Genomic DNA, 6,335 nt, shown 5'->3' with positions numbered 1-6,335 from the left:
CAAGGGCCCTATCTGGGTACCCTCTTTAAAGGTGCCACCACTCAGCTTTTTGAAGATGGTAATGCACGAACTGTAACTTTCTCAAGCTTAATTATCCCCTTCCATAACAATCCATTCCGTTACAGAGGAAAAGCGCTATGCTTTACTGATTGTCTTTTTTATTGTTGCTAGATGCCTTGTTGACATGATGTTAGTGCCCTGTGCAGATTAATATTTTGTTTTGACCTAGAGATTACTTCAATGTTAATTTTTTTTTTACTTGCACCAAACATTTGGATTTACACAGAGGGGGCTTCAAAAATATTTTATTTCTTAACTTGCATATTATATTTGTGTCTATACCAGGGGTGGGCAACCTTTTCATTTTTAATTTAGATACAATAACAGACCATTTTGATCTACTAGTCCATGCTGCCCAATTAACCTACAACCCCAGTAAATACTCATGGGCCAAAATGGCCTGTTAACATGCTGTATATCTAAATTAAAAATGAAAAGGTTGCCCACCCCTGGTCTATAGTTTTCTGGAGCCGAATATCACTTATATGAATGATACATTTTACAGAGTATCCCAATGTGCTTCTGATAATGAACAGGTACAGTTTCTCCCATGATGGAGTTGACAACATCTTGTACTGAATTATGATACAGACACTTTCATGGCATTTCATCCACCTCTTTATTCTTCAGTGTGAACATTGAAAAAAAACTGCAGATGCTGGAAATCTGAAGCAAAAACTCAAAATGCCGTAAGTTAGGAAACTCAGCGGAGAGAGAAAAAGAGTTAAATTTTCAAGTCCAAGATGCTTTGTTGGAACTGCCCCAGATTTTCATTCTAAAGTGTGGTGTCAGCTATTCACTACTGGATGGCGCCACTGAGCAAGTGATCTTCACACAAAGAAATCCCTGATTTTCATGAGGTCAGAGATCACATGGGCAAGCAAGCTTCACCTGAATCACAAACAGGAGGCCAAGGTTATCATAGTTCTCATATAGCTTGTCTACCACTCACCCAACACAACAAGAATTATCAGAGTACTTCTCTTTGATATTAAATCAGCCATGATGGAATGGCAGGACGGACTCGATGGGTTGAATATCCTAATTCTTCTCCTATGTCTTGTGGACTTTGGCAGTCTACTGCTGCAAGCCACATGCTGGAAAACTCCCTGGCAGTAAGGGGGACATACCCTTTCATTGGGCTGAGTTTGAATAGCAGAATTGGGTCCTCGTAGTAATGCTCTATGAGGCATTGGTGAGATCACACTTGGGGTTCTGTGTGTAAGCCTGGCTATCCAGATATAGGAAGGATATTAATATATAGGAAATGGTGCAGAGGAGATTCATTAGAATGTTTTCAGGAATGGAGGGCTTGAGTTATAGTGAGAGGTTGGATAGGCTGGAGCTTTCTCCCCTGGCATGTAAGAAACAGAGGGGTGGCATATCTGGAGTCTGCTTCAGGGACAGGCTGCCACAGTGTAATGCGCGTCGAAAGAACCAAAGACTTGCTGATCCAAACCAAGGCTTTTATTAACTAAAAGACTGGAGTATATCACAAGTAGGTCGACTAGTCCAGAATGACCTGGTCTGGCTAGGAGCAATCCTTTAAGACCTGCCAGTAGGTGTGGCTACACTCTCAGCCAATCACAGTCATCCGACACTACCATCTGTACATATGTACAGATATATACACATTGATGATAGAATCTGTACTATCACACACAGGAAGCTACAGAGTGGGTACACTTAAAAAGTACAAAAATACATTTGGATTGATAGATGGATAGGAAGATTTTAGAAAGGTATGGACTTCCTCCAGGAAAACTAGTTCAGAACGCCAACTTAGTCAGCATGAACGAGTTGGTTTGATGGGTCTATTTTCAGCTGTATGACTCTCTGGTTCAAAATGCACTGGGAATGGGGTGCATCCATTTAATAGTGATGGGGAAGGGGAACTTGGAACCAGGAAGCAATTGTGCATAATTTTACCTGTGTGTTTCATATTTATTGCTCACATCTAATTCCCTTAAAAGGATGGCAGTGAGCTGTCTTTTTGAACCACTGCAGTTCTGGTGAATGTACCTCACAGTTCTGTGGGGGAGTGATTTACAGAATTTCGACTCAGCCGCAATGATGAAGTGTGTTATGCTTCCATGTCAGGTTGGTGTGTGACTTGGAGGGCAGCCCCCAGGAGGTGATGCTCCCATACACCTGCTGCACTTGTCTGCTTTAGTGACAGAGCTGTCAGAATAACCTGTATTCACTTCAGTGCATTCTGTTGGTGGTACATATTGCAGCCACAGCGAGCTTGAGATGGAGCAAATGAATGTTTAAGGTGGTTGATAAAGCAGGCTGCTTCATCCTGGATGGATGGTTCTCTTGAGAGAGAAAGGCAATTAATGCTCCAGGTCACTGATCCTTTACGAGAGCTGGGAATAGTGTTTTAATGCTCAGAGAGAGTGGTGAAGTAGAGAGAGCACAAACGAAGGACTGCCACAAGGTGGAAAGCAGATGAGATGAAGTAGAGGTGGCATAAATAGCGTGATGGGGTTTGAATTCGCCTCGTACTTGCGTGGGTTTTCTCTTAGTCTCTGGATTCCTCCCACCCTTCAAAAAAATGTACCAGGGTTGCAGGTCATTTGGGTGCAATTTGGCATCACGGGCTCGTGGGCTGGAAGATCCTATTACTGTGTTATAACCATATAACCATATAACCACTTACAGCACAGAACAGGCCAGTTCGGCCCTACTAGTCCATGCCGTAGCAAATCCCCACCCCCCTAGTCCCACTGACCAGCACCCGGTCCATACCTCTCCAGTCCCCTCTCATCCATGTAACAATCCAGTCTTTCCTTAAATGTAACCAATGATCCCGCCTCGACCACGTCTGCCGGAAGCTCAATCCACATCCCCACCATCCTCTGCGTAAAGAAATTTCCCCTCATGTTCCCTTTATAATTTTCCCCCTTCAATCTTAAACCATGTCCTCTAGTTTGAATCTCCCCCTTTCTTAATTGAAAAAGCCTATCCACATTTACTCTGTCTGTCCCTTTTAAAATCTTAAACACCTCTATCAAGTCCCCTCTCAATCTTCTACGCTCCAGAGAAAAAAGCCCCAGTCTGCACAACCTTTCCCTGTAACTCAGACCCTGAAATCCTGTCAACATTCTCGTGAACCTTCTCTGCACTCTCTCTATTTTGTTTATATCTTTCCTATAATTTGGTGACCAAAACTGTACACAGTACTCCAAATTTGGCCTCATCAATGCCTTGTACAATTTCATCATAACCTCCCTACTCTTGAATTCAATACTCCGATTTATGAAGGCCAACATTCCAAATGCCTTCTTCACCACACCATCTACCTGAGTATCAGCCTTGAGGGTACTATTTACCATAACTCCTAAATCCCTTTGTTGCTCTGCACTGCTCAATTGTCTACCATTCAATGTATATGACCTATTTAAATTTGCCTTTCCAAAATGTAGCACCTCACATTTATCTGTATTAAATTCCATCAGCCATTTCTCAGCCCACACCTCCAGCCTTCCTGAATCACCTTTTAATCTACAGTAATCTGCCTCACTGTCCACAACACCACCAATCTTTGTGTCATCCGCAAACTTGCTTATCCAATTCTCCACCCCTACATCCAGATCGTTAATATATATAACAAATAATAGTGGACCCAGGACCGAACCCTGAGGAACTCCACTAGTCACCGGCCTCCAATTGGACAAACAATTTTCTACCACTACTCTCTGACACCTCCCATCCAACCACTGCTGAATCCATTTCACTACCTCCTTGTTTATACCTAATGCCTCCACCTTTTTTCCTAACCTCCTGTGGGGAACTTTGTCAAAAGCTTTACTAAAGTCCAAATAGACAACATCCACAGCTTTCCCTTCATCAACCTTTTTTGTAACCCCTCGAAGAACTCAATCAGGTTTGTCAAGCATGATCTACCCCTGACATAACCATGCTGATTACTCCCTATCAATCCCTGTACCTCCAAAAATTTGTAAATAGCATCACTCAGAACACTTTCCATCAACTTGCCCACCACAGACATCAGACTTACAGGCCTATAATTCCCAGGTTTGCATTTGGACCCTTTCTTAAACAGAGGAACCACATGCGCCACCCTCCAATCCTTTGGTACCACCCCCGTGGCCAGTGACATCCTAAATATCTCTGTTAATGGCCCCACTAACTGTCCACTAGCCTCCCTGAGTGTCCTTGGGAATATTTTGTCCGGTCCGGGAGATTTATCCACCTTTATCTTTTTTAACACAGCCATCACTACCTCCTCGGTTATCCTTATATGCTTCATGACCTCCCCACTATTTTTCTTTACTTCAACTGGTTCAACATTTTTTTCCCTAGTGAATACCGAGGCAAAGAAATCATTCAAAATTTCCCCCATTTCCTCAGACTTCTCACTCAGCCTACCCTCGCTATCTACAAGGGGTCCAATTTTATCTCTCACTAATCTTTTACTTTTAATGTACTTATAGAAACCCTTAGGATTTATTTTTACTCTGTCAGCCAAAGCCTCTTCATGCCTTTTTTTGGCCTTTCTAATTTCTTTCTTAAGATTCCTTCTACACTCCTTGTAGTCCTCCTTCAACTTCTCAGCTCCCTGCTCTTTATACCTCTTGTACACCTCCCTTTTTCTCCTAACCAAATTTCCAATATTCCTCGAAAACCAAGCCTCCCTATGACTTCCAGCCTTTCCTTTGATCCTCACTGGGACATAACTACTCTGTACCCTCAAAATTTCTTTTTTGAATATCCTCCATTTTTCATTAGCATCCTTACCTGAAAATATCCTGTCCCACTCAATACTCCCCAAATCCCTTCTTATTCCTTCGAAATTTGCTCTTTTCCAATCCAGAACCTCAACTTTAGGCCTCTCCTTGCTCTTCCCTAAAACTACCCTAAAACTAACAGAATTATGATCACTAGACCCAATTGGTTCTCCAACATTAATGTCCGCTACCTGACCTAGCTCGTTCCCTAACAAGAGATCCAGTATTACACCATCCCGAGTCGGTTCTTCTACTAACTGATTTAGAAAACAATCCTGAACACATTTAACGAACTCATCCAGCCCATCCAGCCCTCTAACCGTATGGGTATCCCAATCAATGTGTGGGAAATTAAAATCTCCCATGATCACTACCTTATGATTTTCACGCATATACGTTATCTCCCTACAAATTTGTTCCTCTAATTTTCTTGGCCCATTTGGTGGTCTGTAATACACCCCTATTTGCACCCTCTTGCCTCCTCCACCGCTCAATTCCACCCAAACAGCCTCACTGGTCGATCCGTTCATACCATCCTGCCACCTGTTAGGTCTGCTTTGTTCGAGAATGAGTGAGTCAGACACCAGACTGAGTCGAAATCAAGGTTCTTTATTACTGGATTGTAACACTTGCAACTAACAGTGTTAGTTGGAGAAGGTGCATTCTAACGATATCAGCAAGTGGTGTTTTTTTTATACCCCAGGACACGCACTTAGTAAATTATCATACCATTGCATTGTCCAATGAATAAGCTGTTGCTACCCTTCTCTGTTAGTCTGCTGCACATCATTCTTGTTATTGCCACACTTATCTTGAGCGTACAAGGTCACACCTGCATCCTGTTACTCCTTAGTACTGGGTGACTCCTTCTCCGGTCCCAACTCATGATGTTTTTACCTTACAATCCCTCCTTTGTCCTCTTTAGAGGACAATCTTGCCCTGACTATGCTACCACCGCGTTACATTAGTTCGCCTATTATTGCCAAGCTCTATACAGGTTCTGTTCACAGGGTTTTTTGGCTGGTGGGCGAGGGCTCCCCCCAACCCTCTTTAGCGTATACCCCCCATCCGTTTCCCTGATCCCATTGCCCGTTTACAAGTTTCCTCCCCGTTTGCCCCCAAGCAAATAACTGGCTATCCCTTCTAAGCATTTGTAATTAGTTAAAATAAACGTTGACATTTGTGCTACAATCTATTTTATAATCCCTCCTCCCCGTCACATTCTCCATCAGACTCCAGATTGATCTCAGCATTTTTTGACGCCTCCTGTGATGTGAAATAGTCCCGCTCCGTAGCTTGTAGAGCTTGATATTTTGGAGGCAGCTCATTGCGGTTGGCAAAGGCTCTCTCAATGGTCCTTGTGACCAGCGTTCGAATGCATGGAATACAACAACAGGCACAAGTGATAAAAATGGATACAGAAATGAACAATCCTAGGAAAAGTTGTCCCAACATTGTGCCCCATTTCCCAAACACTCCATGTAACCAGGACAAAACAGGGTTAGAGACTCCAGATTGGGC

Source organism: Narcine bancroftii, chromosome 1, assembly GCF_036971445.1.
Source record: "Narcine bancroftii isolate sNarBan1 chromosome 1, sNarBan1.hap1, whole genome shotgun sequence".
NCBI classification, from domain to species: domain Eukaryota; kingdom Metazoa; phylum Chordata; class Chondrichthyes; order Torpediniformes; family Narcinidae; genus Narcine; species Narcine bancroftii.
The sequence above is the reverse complement of the archived record's forward strand: the minus strand, read 5'-3'. Positions refer to the sequence as shown.